Source organism: Rhineura floridana, chromosome 5, assembly GCF_030035675.1.
Source record: "Rhineura floridana isolate rRhiFlo1 chromosome 5, rRhiFlo1.hap2, whole genome shotgun sequence".
NCBI lineage: Eukaryota > Metazoa > Chordata > Lepidosauria > Squamata > Rhineuridae > Rhineura > Rhineura floridana.
Genome location: NC_084484.1, coordinates 131,751,993 through 131,764,802, shown reverse-complemented (window position 1 = coordinate 131,764,802; position 12,810 = coordinate 131,751,993).

Below are 12,810 nucleotides of genomic sequence, written 5' to 3'. Positions count from 1 at the left end.
ATGGTATTTATCTCCGTGCAATCGTCCTTAAGATATGTAAAACTGACCTTGGGGAGGAGGGAGGGGGAGGAGGAGGAGGGGGAAGAGGAAGGGGAAGGAGGGGATTGGAAGGAGATGGGGAGGGAGGGGCAAAGGAAGGAGGAGGGAGGGGATAGGAGGGAGGAGAAGGGAGGGTGGGTTTGATCATTTGCATACTTTTTGAGTTCAATAGAATTTATTTCTATGCAATCATGTTTGAAAATGGAAATGGACGGCCTTCAAGTCGATCCCCACCTATGGCGACCCTTTGAATAGGGTTTTCATGGTAAACGGTATTCAGAGATGGTTTCACCATTGCCTTCCTCTGAGGCTGAGAGGCAGTGACTGGCCCAAGGTCACCCAGTCAGCTTCATGGTTGTGTGGGGATTCGAACCCTGGTCTCCCAGGTCATAGTCCAACACTGACCCAGGGAAGGGGTAGGGAGGGGTAGGGGGAGGAGATTGGGTGGGTGGGCACTGGGCATAAGGGAAGCCCCTTTCCTTTCCAAAAGGAAAACATTGTGAACAGTATCATTCTTTTTCAGGCTTTCCCCCACGTTTTAATTCTACAGAAGGCACATGTAGCCTCTCACCCAAATTTAAACCAAAGCTTTCCCTGGCCACATCCACACCAGGTCTTTATTTCACTTTGGACAGTCATGGCTTCTCTCAAAGAATCCTGGGAAATGTAGTTAGTGAAGGATGCTGAGAGTTGCTAGGAGATGCCCTGTTCCCCTCACAGACCTTCAGTCATAGTGGCTGACTGTTAAACCACTATGGCCACTGGAGCGCTGTCAGTGGAACAGGAGTCTCCTTTCAGCACCCTTCACAAACTACACTTCCAGGATTCTCTGAGGAAAGCCATGACTGTCTCACATGAAATCAAAGTCTGGTGTGGGTGTGGCCCCCCGATTAGGCAAGCCAAGCAGCTGTGAGTCTGGCTTTTAGAACATTGACCGTTGGTTCTTACTGAGCATGCCCCGCGTTATCATAGGCTTCCAGCCAAAATTTCTTAAATTAATTAAAAATCAGCCAGGCATTTTTTAAACTTTTAAACTGCAGAAGATGAAAGTCAGAGTATGGGGCAAGGTCAGTATTAGGATTACAGGTACTCTGTGAATATGGCTGATTTTTAATGAATTTCAGCAGATTATGGGAACTCTCAGAGAAAAAAGTCCAAAAGGGCTCTGGGGTTTTTCTCTCTCTTTTTAGACTTTGAATTCTCGATTCTCTCTGACTGTTTTGTGTATCGTCATGAAAATTGAGAGGGTTGTTAAGGAAGCATTTCTGAGTTCAGAACTATAAGTTTTGTAAGGTTTTGTTTTGAAAAGAGCTTATGGGAAGCATCAGAATGGCATGGGGGTATTTTCAATTTAACATTGCGAAATGTGAAAAACCCACGCTGGCTATAGTATACAGCTACTCTCGTGGCTGTATAATTAACTAAAGGGAGATGGCAAGAGAGGAGGTTAATGCCAACAGCTCAACCCACCCTCCTCTTCCCCCTTCTCTGGAGGAGGCTTGGGATCAATAAATAATTGCAAAGTCACACTTCAAGGCTGGGAGAAGGGGGAGCATCGTCCACCAGCTATCCCTCCTTCCCAGCCCACCTTTAAAACTACATGGTCGTATTACTATTTTTAATTGGCTCTAAAGAACATTTTGGTGTACAAATTGGATAAATTTTAAAGTTTTCATTGGGCTAGCCTTTGAATACAAGTGATCCTGATGCTGGCATTGTGATATGGGAATTCCAGAGCAACTTTTCATGTGCAGGTCTCTGTGCATGGACAGAGGCTATGGATTCCCTAAAGCCCAGAAAATTAGAATTTGTCATTTTTTGGGGGGTGAGATCTGTATAAATTTGTATATTGGAAGTCTGTAACCACATGTTTACCCACACATAGTATTTAATTAAAGAAAAAACCCAGAAGGTAATAACTCCAGCTCTGTGATTAAAGAAGCAATGTAAGTGAAATTCCCCTCTCTTTTAAAGGTCTCTATGATGTAACCTAACTTGCTAAAATGGTTTTTAACTCATCTGGTTAAAGAAACAAGGTATTTAACAACACAATGTCTTAATGGGTCTGTTTAGGTATGAAAACCTAGAGAACTACTTATTATATTTGTGCAAGACAATTGAGATTTATGGTCATGATTCAGTTATATTTTTGAATCACTTGGCTCTACCATAATACAAGGCTTAGTATTATTTGCTATATTAATTGGAGTTTATGCTGTCATAATGCTTGTGCAATGTTGCGTAAGGTATACCATGAAACAAATGCAAAAGCCTTTGAACCCAGAACAAAAACAGGAAGTAGATAAAATGTGGAGATTATAGAAATGAAAGAATATGAGAAGAGTGAAATCAATGGTTTCATGCAATTGGAACTTTGAGATTAAGTTGAGCTATAGAAGCTCAAAAGGGGGAAGTGTGGAATAAAAATTCAGAGGCCTCAAACTTTGCATGTATGAAGGGGATGATGGGAAGAATGCCACTGAAACATGCTGTAAAGAATATATTGCAAAGATGTCACAGAAAATTCTGAGAGAAACTGCTGAATGCTTGATCTAACCATAAGTAGATAAACATGGGCATAGAGCTGATGGAAGCAGCTTTCTTTGTGCCTTTGAAAAATCCCTATAAGAATCTGCTGAAAACTGCTTGGGACAGAGAACTTTTGGACTTCTGCGTGTCTGAATTTCTCTCTGAGCGATTGTTTGTTTTGCTTCTCTTGTTTTGTTTTGCTTTGCTTTATTTTAATAAAGTGCTTCTAGCAGATCTTATTGATAGAAACACAGTGCAAAGCTCTGTTTTCTTCCACTGTTGGAAGTTACTGATCAGAAATGAAGCGGTATGACTGCCTCAGACCTTTTGCAGGCACAAACAGTATAATGAATGTGGGATCGCATCATGTATGACCAAAGTCCATGAGCACTGTTGGGATCATTTTGGTTTCTCATCCCAACAGCACTGAGCAGAAATCATGATTGTGCAACAGAAAGGACATCTGGAGGAACCCAAAGAGAAACAAATGTGCAAATGTACAATAAAATGATCATGCAGAAAGACATTTTAATGTGAGGCATCCATGTTCTATTTTTTTATGTCCACTGCTTCACCTTCCTCTTATAGTGGACGTAATGTACTGTCAATACACTGGATATTAAAACACAGGAAGGCTCATATGGGATAATATAGTTTTTCAGGTATCCTGGCCCCAAGCTGTAACCAGCACTTTGAATTGTGCCTGGAAACAGGCTGGTAACCATTGAAGTTATTCTAATGTGGGGACTCATGCTTCCCACAACTGGCTTCAATCAATAGTTCCCAGGCTATGGTCTGGAGGCACATGAGGCCACCACCTTGCTGAAGTTAAGCAGGTCTGGGTCTGGTCAGTGCCTGGATGGGAGACCGCCTGGGAACCACATGTATGCCACCTAGTGTTCCATGGTGAAAGAAAGGAGGAGTATAAATGTAACAAATAAATAAATAGTCTGAGTGCAGTGTTCTGAACCAGTTGAAGATTCTGAACACTCTTGAAATGCATCCCAACAAAGACTGTGTTACAATTGTCCAAATGAGATGCAACTAAGGCATGTATCACTGTGGCCAGATGTGACATTTCTAGGATCAGATACAGGTGGCAGACTAGCCTTAGCCATCCAGAAACACTCCAGGCCACGGTTGAAACATGGACAACCAGGTTCAGGACTGAATCCAGGAGTGCACCTGAACTATGAACCTGAGTCTTCAAGGGAATGCAACACCTTTCAAGATAGATTGAGCCCGTCTTATCTGATCTGCCTTTCCCTGGACCAGGAGCAGCTCTAACCTGCTTCGATTAAGCTTCAGTTTGTTCATCCTCATCCTGTCCATTACACACATCAGACGCTGAGGACTACACATGACACTAAATGTGTGTTTACATTTACTGTGTCAGTTTTGAAAAATGCAAATTGCATCAGCAGGGGGTAGGTGTTGATATTTAATAGGATCAGAGCAGGCATGGAGAGAAGGATTTAACTCTTCCTTCCCTTGCTGCAATTGATGCCAGTATTGCTTTGGTAGGAAATGCCCCATTGGTCCAATGGGGGATCTCCTCTCAATTCAGATACCAGCTTCAGGGGAGGGCTTTTCCTCAGTACTGTAACAGGGGAGTAAGTTCCCCTTCCCCACCTGCTGTGATCCTATCAATCTCATAGTTAATGCTATTTGATTTTTTTAAAAAATCCTGCATGTTCAGTGGAAAGCCACATTTAACATCACACATAGTTTGGCCTTGATTTACAACTGTCCTCTCCTGGTCCCCCAATCCTCTGGAGCAGATTTTGAAGGTGCACAGGGGGCTGCAGAGGAAAGGAGGGGGAAGTTCCATTGCACACGTGGAATGGCTGTGTTGGACTCAATTCACTGAACTCCAAACCCCAGATGATCTCACCCACCAGTTTCTTGTAGGTGTTATATATCATGAGGGCTAAGATGGATCATGGGGCAGTCAAGCATCAACTAGGAGTTTCCACAGCATAGCTGAAGCAACCCTTCCAAGAAGAACTGGAGCCAGATTAATATGAATCCATTCATAAACATATGTCATGTGGTATGGCTTAAATTCTAAATTAGAAGTCTGGAGTCCATCTTGTCTGAAAATCATAGTTGGGCCCTCTTACATGGAAGCTCTTCTCCTATCCATTGATGTGCAGAGAAGAATTGATGTTTCAGTGGGGAGACAGTGGCACTTCACACATGTGTAATGGCATGCTTTCCTAACTAAGGGCTGTACAAGTCCAACTGTGAGGAAAACAGTAAGGTTCAAAACTGCAGCTCTATCAAGTCAATTAGTCACCGTCCACCACTGGTTTCCACTGATCCAGGGCCCCCTAGCTGGTCAGCATTGCATCCAGTTCTGTGCTAACCAGTGTTGCCATTATAGCAGGACTTTAGGGCAGAAGTCCAGGGATCCACTCCCAGATTGAGGAGGAGGGTTCCCAAACTCAGCAAAGCTGGCTTAGCACATTTTGAAGCAAGTGAAGCAATGCACATTACCATCTAAAGAGGGGCACCCTCTAATATCACTAAGTTCAAAGTACACCACTGGTACTGACTGAATATGCACCTGTCCTCTACCTCTGTCTCCAGTAGTTTCAGGAAAGGATGGGCTTTTTGTTCTGTCCTTGACTGTCCACAGTGCCAGTGGACAGTTCCCACCAACCACAGGGGCTATAGGAAGCCTCCTTATAGATCTTCTCCTATCCCCTATGAACATTTCTCTGATGCCTTTGGAGCTGTATGAATGTTAATCTGCAGCACTATGAAGATCGAAGGATAACTGCAATGGCAGCATGTTGAATGAGAGGGAAGTTTGTTTGTTTATTTCAACAATTTATACACTATTGTCATCAGTGTACAAAAAACACAATACAATGAAAATAAAAATCAGTTAAAATGATAAAGGCAGAATTCACCTAAAATGCCCACTGGAATAAAAAAAAGGCTTCAGTAGGTGCTGGCAGTTCAACAGGGAGAGGGCCTGTCCCACCTTAACTAGAAGAGAGTTCCATAAAGTTTCTTCACGCAATACATGTACCACTCGTACCCAAAAGAACTTGCAGCCATATATCTAATGCAGCATTTATGACAATGCAATATTTCTATTACACTATAAAATGTAATGTTTTGTTATCCAAAAGGGAATTCCTAATTTTTCAATACATCATCATAATCACTGTTGTCCTGGAGGCTGGAAGAACTCACTCTTTTGGGAATAATGATATCTTCATAGACAGTCATGGTGCTTGTTGTGTTTATTTTGGTGGCACTTCCTCTAAAGATATGGTCAATGGTAGCGTAATATATTTCAGGAGAGTTGGTGGAGACTCTGTCATCAATGTTTTCCTGGTAAGAAAGAGATCAACTTTAACATTTATAGAAAGAAAGAAGCAGAACCCAACTCTCCTGGCCCGTTTGCTTTCTCTGCAATGGTGCAAGGCTGCTTCTGGCTTTGCAGACTCCCCTCCCAGAAATGAGGGACACGGCTGCAAAGTAAGATGTGGTCCTGAATCTTGTACCCCCAGTCTGGTTTGGCAATTGAGTTTTTTTTTTAGGATTGAGGAAAAATCATTTGGCCATCCCTGGTTCTGCATGTCAGGAAAATGCATTGAAAGATAGTTGCAACAACTATACTCCAGTGAAATAAATGTGATGGTGGAATTGCAAGCCCTAACCTCTGGCTCTCTAGATATTGTTGGATTCCTAACTAACATAAGCCCCAGCCAGCATGGCCAACAGTCACAGAAGATGGGAGTCACACAGATGGAGGGCTGCAAGTTCTCCATTCCTATCCTAAGCATTTAGCTCCATGCTTTAGTTCCATTGGTTTCAGCAGGGCTTAGTCACAAATATATTTTCTTGGTTTGTGCTCAGTGCTCACTTGGAAACTTTGGAATATGAGTCTCCTAGAATACCCCAACCATTCCTAGGATATGATATCCAGTGTGAAATTCTCTCATTGGTTGCCTCTACCTAGCACTGTGAGTTTCCCCAGTCACATGTGGCTCTCAAGGTCACACAGAATTCATGACTCATCCTTATGCAAACCCCAAACTTCTTTTTGCACTTCTTGGCCTCAAAGCATGACATTGCATGATTGCAATAGGAACCAAATGGGATAAGAGTTCAGAATGCAAATAAATAAATAAATACTCCTTTGTTAATATAATGTAGTTACGCTTGAGTAGTTCCTCATTCTTGTTTATTGGCTTGACCTTCCGGATTATAAGAATATCTTTCAGTCTTCATATAGGACTGAAAAGATCTTGACACAGAGGAGAATAATTTCACTAGCCCTAACCAAATATAACTTGAAAAGAACGGAGTTAACTCTGTAAAGATCTTATGTAAGCCTAAAGCATGTGTTATCTTTTTTTATAAGACTTTTTAATGACTCATTTAATACAGTTATATCCTGCATTGTACAAGAGGCATTATACAGCAATTAATAAGAGCAATATATCAACCAATAAAACATGAAAACCAAAACCAGTAAATTAACAACTGGAACAGCAACAATTAAGTTTGGCCATTCTAAATTCCAGGGTTGGGGAACCTCAAGCCTGCAGGCTGTATACAGTAGCTGATACCTGCTATTCTGCGGCTGATTTCAGAACTTGGGCAGGTTCATGCGGATGCAGGTGGATATAGTCCCAAATCATTGAGGACTTTAAAACCATTGTGCACCAGTGCTGAGATGAAGAGGCAACCAATGCAACTGTTCTAAGACAGATATAACACAATCTGAGCACCTGACCCCTGTAAGCAACCTGGCAGCTGCATGCTGTACCAGCCAAAGTTTCCAAACTGTCTTTAAAGGCAGTCCCATGTACAAAGCACTAAAGTAATCTATTCTGGATGTAGCCACCAGATCATGTGTAACTGAAGCCGGATCTGCTTATGAAAACTCCAAAAGCCTATCTTGTCCAGCCTTCACCAACCTGGCACCTTCCAGATATTTTGGACCACAACTCCCATTAGCCACTGCTGGGATTGATGGGAGTTGTAGTCCAAAACATTTGGGGAATATCAAATTGTGGGAGTCTTACTACTGTTTTTTCTCCAACAGATTCATATACCGCAGGAACATTTATAAGCAGGACATACTGATCACTGTTATTCTCTGTTCTTGTCCCCAGCATTTCATTATGATAAGTATGCACCTTGAAGGTGCATATTTAGCTATCATGGCTAATTGTGGTTGATAGAAGTTTACTTCATGATCTTGTTTAATTCTTTTTGAAAGCTTTCTAACCTGACAGCCAGCACAAGCTGATTAGGACCTCTGTGAAGTATTTCTTTGACCTTGCAGAAAATCAGTTGTATTGTGTGACACCAAGTTCCAGTCTTTAGAGAAAGAATAATATATAAATGTGAGATGGTTTTCTCTGCATGATCACACAGAGAAATTGTGTGTAGTACAGAAATTGCTGACAGCTGTTTCCGTGATAGGGATGGAAATATCTGTCCATTTTAGGTCTTTCATTTTCTCATTTTTCCAATCTTAAATTCAGTTCTCCACATTTCTGCAGTAATTGGCAGTTTTTTTAAAAAAAATCCTCATGAAAATTCTACAGCATTTTAGTGCAAATTTCTGCTATTAAACACAGTTTTGTAGGCAGTTTTGTGTACACATTTTTGCAAGCAATTTCTCATCATGTAATGCAGTTTTGTATGTTATTTTCACTCATATATTCATTTTTATGTCCCCCAATATGTGCATTTTTGTAAACATTGTTTGGTTGGCAAACTAGATTACAAAATTTGGATAAGTGCGAATTTTGAAGGATGGCTGTGTTTCAGTTCTCATATTGGTTCAGAAGCCCAGATTTGATAGATCCGATTTAAAGTGCAAAGTGATTCAAATTTCCCTCCCATCCCTATTCCACGATAGTGTGATAAGTTGCATTGTCTGGTACCACAGCTTTGGAAATGGCTGATTACTATAGCAGTGCACAGCCTAGTTCATATAGACATGAGATTCTATACCCATGAAAGTATTGCAAACGGGAAGAAAACAACCATTTCCACATCTGAAGACCTAGAGAGGTTGATGTCCTGAGCACCTATTCTTCTGCTATCCCAACCCTTCAACATTATTAATATGCCTGTATATATATAATTACATGCCATATGATGGCATATTATAAAGCTGAAAGTTTTGTGTGGTTCACTTGTAGGACCATAACTGCAATACTATATATAACCACATTTCTAAAGCAAATGCAATTGGTAAAAGTTAGGCTCATTTCATACAATCAGGCTGACTGGTGAAGAATGTGGGTTGAGTGGATATATGCAGAGAGTTCAGCAAACACTCAGGCAGGTATATGATTGCTTCATTAATGTCATTTCTCAAACCCCTTTTGGAAGCTTTGTGTTAGTCATGAAAATGTGAGCTAGGCTACTAGAGGCTTGACTTCTTGGTATATATGGATAAATACCTACATATATAACTTTGCTAATCTGGATGTTTAAAAGTGTTTAGGATCAGTTAGTCGGTGGCAATCTGACAATGGAAGGATGAACCAAACCTCTTCCAGCTTGAAATCATTGCATTTTAGCATGGTGTAGTGGTTAGAATGTTGGACTTGGACCAGGGACACCAGAATTCAAATCCCAATTCATCTATGAAGCTCAGCTTGGGCTAGTCACCATCTCTCTGCCTAATCTACTCACAAGGTTTTTGGGAGGATAAAATAGGGAAGGAAAGAACCATGCACCTTGGAGAAAAGACAGGATGTAAATACAATACATACCGTAAATACAATCGTAAGGATAATAGGAAAATTACTTTCATTACCTGGTCATGAACTGAGGAAACTTCTTCAGTCTTTACTGGAAAGAGATGGGGAAATCAGATTTGCGTGTAAAATAATGAAGATGAAATAGATGAAAATAGGAAAAATTACAAAATATCAGGGATACATCTCTCTAGCATCATAGATCCTGGCAAGATCCAGCTCTGCTTACCTGCATGGATAAAGAAGTATCAAGCACCTTCAACCCATTCAGTTAATCAATTCCCTAGGAGTGGGCAGAAGGTAGATAAGGATCTACTCAACAAGGCTTTCTGACGCTCAATTTTTTAACAATAGCAGCAATGAAATGACGTTTCCCACCTAAATTAGGCAGCTGAAATGAGAAAAGCTTAAGGTAACTAGGAGTGGGCTTTAGTGTGAAACGTCATTTCAGTTCAAATCCTCTGCTCAGCATGTGTTCAAAGCAAACCTGTTATTTAATTCTAACAGTTATGACATTTGCACCTTACTCTGGTAGTTCTTGCAGTTATGACGCCTCGCTTGCCGCGCATCTGACGAGCGAGGCATAGTTGCAGATGGGGGCGAAGCTGCTGCCTCCATCTTTCAATGGGGCACTGTCACGTAGGGTTGCCAGGTCTCCGGTTTTCTGCCAGAGTCTCAGGGAAAATGGGGCCGTCTCTGGCCTCCGGCCATATGTCAGTCAAACTGGTGGATCTCCGGCTTTGTAGCGGCCCCCTCAGCCACACATGCGTGAAGAGGCGGTGGCTGTGGAGGCCAGGCTGGGCTGGCTCCTCCTTAGGCAGTTCCCCTGCTCCGGAAAGGAAAAGAACTCTTTCCGGTGGCAGCTTAGCAGACCCGCAGAGCTGGCTCGCCCGGTGGAGAGAAGGCAGCGACTCTCGCCTGGATTCAGACACCCCAATTGCTTTGGCTAGCGGAGCCCAAATGCACAGGAAACTGTTCAAGGTGAGGCTGCCTTGATTTAGCCCTGTCCACTTTGGAACCCGTTTCCTCACTTTCGTGTTATGTCTGGCCCCGAGATCTCCCTCCCCTCCCCCTTCGCTTCTCCCTTTCTCTCTCTGCCCGCCCCCTTTCCCTGGTAATAACGACATGTATGCCCTCCTGCCCACATTCTAGCAACCGGGAATGTGCCAAGCACCACAGCAGGCAGCTGCTGCCACCCACTCGCCTTGCCTTGCCTTGCCCTGCCCCCTCGCGCAATGCAACGGACCCCCACCCAAGAATCCTGTGCCCCCTCCTCTTTCCCTTGGGAAAAAGGGGTGAGCCAGCGAGGAAGGGGGCTCTCTTTCAGCCTCCCCCCCTCAATTCAGGGCTCCCAAAGGCTCCCGGTCTCCTCTCCCCGCCCGCCAAGCCCCCGATTGGGGGGGGCAAGGCTGGCATCGGCCAGCCTCCCTTCCCTTCCCCTCGCCTGCTGGTCCCCGGACGGCCTGTGCGGTGCCTGGGGTGCGCGCCTCCGCTGCTGTGATGCAGCCACTTGCGGCTGTCAACCTCTCGCTCAGCCCCTCCCTGCTGATTGCAGCTCTCACACACTCACACGCACCCGCTCTCACACACACGGTGCCGGGAGGGAGCGCAGCGGCACAGTCAGGGCTCCCAAAGGCTCCCGGTCTCCTCTCCCTGCCGGCCAAGCCCCCGATCGGGGGGGGCAAGGCTGGCATTGGCCGGCCTCCCTTCCCTTCCCCTCGCCTGCTGGTCCCCGGTCTCCTCTCCCCGCCCGCCAAGCCCCCGATCGGGGGGGCAAGGCTGGCATCAGCCGGCCTCCCTTCCCTTCCCCTCACCTGCTGGTCCCCGGCCGGCCCGTGCGGTGCCTGGGGTGCGTGCCTCCGCCGCTGCGATGCAGCCACTTGCGGCTGTCAACCTCTCGCTCAGCCCCTCCCTGCCAATTGCAGCTCTCACACACTCACACGCACCCGCTCTCTCACACATGGTGCCGGGAGGGAGCACGGCGGCACAGTCAGACAGGCGGAGCCAGACTCAGCGAAGCTGGCAGGCGAACACTCACGCCCGGAGCCGCCACCGCGCGTGCGTGCATGCCCACACACCGAGCGAGGCAGCCCGAGCCGCTGCTATAGTCCGAGCGGGAGCTGCAGCTGCAGCTTCTCCGAGCAGCATGCTCTGGGAGGGTGGCGTGGGTAGCTTGCTGGCTGGCCAGCCGATGCCAGCCTTGCCCCCCCCATCGGGGGCTTGGCAGGCAAGGAGAGGAGACAGGGAGCCTATGGGAGCCCTGACTGTGCCACCGCACTCCCTCCCGGCACCGTGTGTGTGAGAGCGGGTGCGTGTGAGTGTGTGAGAGCTGCAATCGGCAGGGAGGGGCTGAGCGAGAGGTTGACAGCCACAAGTGGCTGCATCGCAGCGGCAGAGGCGCGCACCCCAGGCACTGCACGGGCCGGCCGGGGTCCAGGGACCAGCAGGAAAGGGGAAGGGAAGGGAGGCTGGCCAATGCCAGCCTTGCCCCCCCCATCGTGGGCTTGGCGGGCGGGGAGAGGAGACCGGGAGCCTTTGGGAGCCCTGACTGTGCCGCCGCGCTCCCTCCCGGCACCGTGTGTGTGAGAGCGGGGTGTGTGAGTGTATGAGAGCTGCAATCGGCAGGGAGGGGCTGAGCGAGAGGTTGACAGCCACAAGTGGTTGCATCGCAGCAGCGGAGGCGCGCACCCCAGGCACTGCACGGGCCGGCCGGGGACCAGCAGGCAAAGGGAAGGGAAGGGAGGCCGGCCGATGCCAGCCTTGCCCCCCCCGATCGGGGGCTTGGTAGGTGGGGAGAGGAGACCAGGAGCCTTTGGGAGCCCTGACTGTGCCGTCGCGCTCCCTCCCGGCACCGTGTGTGTGAGAGCGGGTGCGTGTGAGTGTGTGAGAGCTGCAATCGGCAGGGAGGGGCTGAGCGAGAGGTTGACAGCCGCAAGTGGCTGCATCGCAGCGGCAGAGGCGCGCACCCCAGGCACCGCATGGGCCGGCCGGGGACCAGCAGGTGAGGGGAAGGGAAGGGAGGCCGGCCGATGCCAGCCTTGCCCCCCCAATCGGGGGCTTGGCGGGCGGGGAGAGGAGACCGGGAGCCTTTGGGAGCCCTGAATTGAGGGGGGGAGGCTGAAAGAGAGCCCGCTTCCTCGCCGGCTCACCTCTTTTTCCCAAGGGAAAGAGAAGGGGGCGCAGGATTCCGGGGTGGGGGTCCGTTGCATTGCGCGAGGGGACAGGGCAAGGCAAGGCAAGGCGAGTGGGTGGCAGCAGCTGCCTGCTGCAGCGCTTGGCACATTCCCAGTTGCTAGAATGTGGGCAGGAGGGCATACATGTCGTTATTACCAGGGAAAGGGGGCGGGCGGAGAGAGAAAGGGAGAAGCGAAGGGGGAGGGGAGGGAGATCTCGGGGCCAGACATATCACGAAAGCGAGGAAACGGGTTCCAAAGTGGACAGGGAAGGACACACTGTTCACTGTGGACTTTCACCGTTAAAACCATTTGGAACAGAA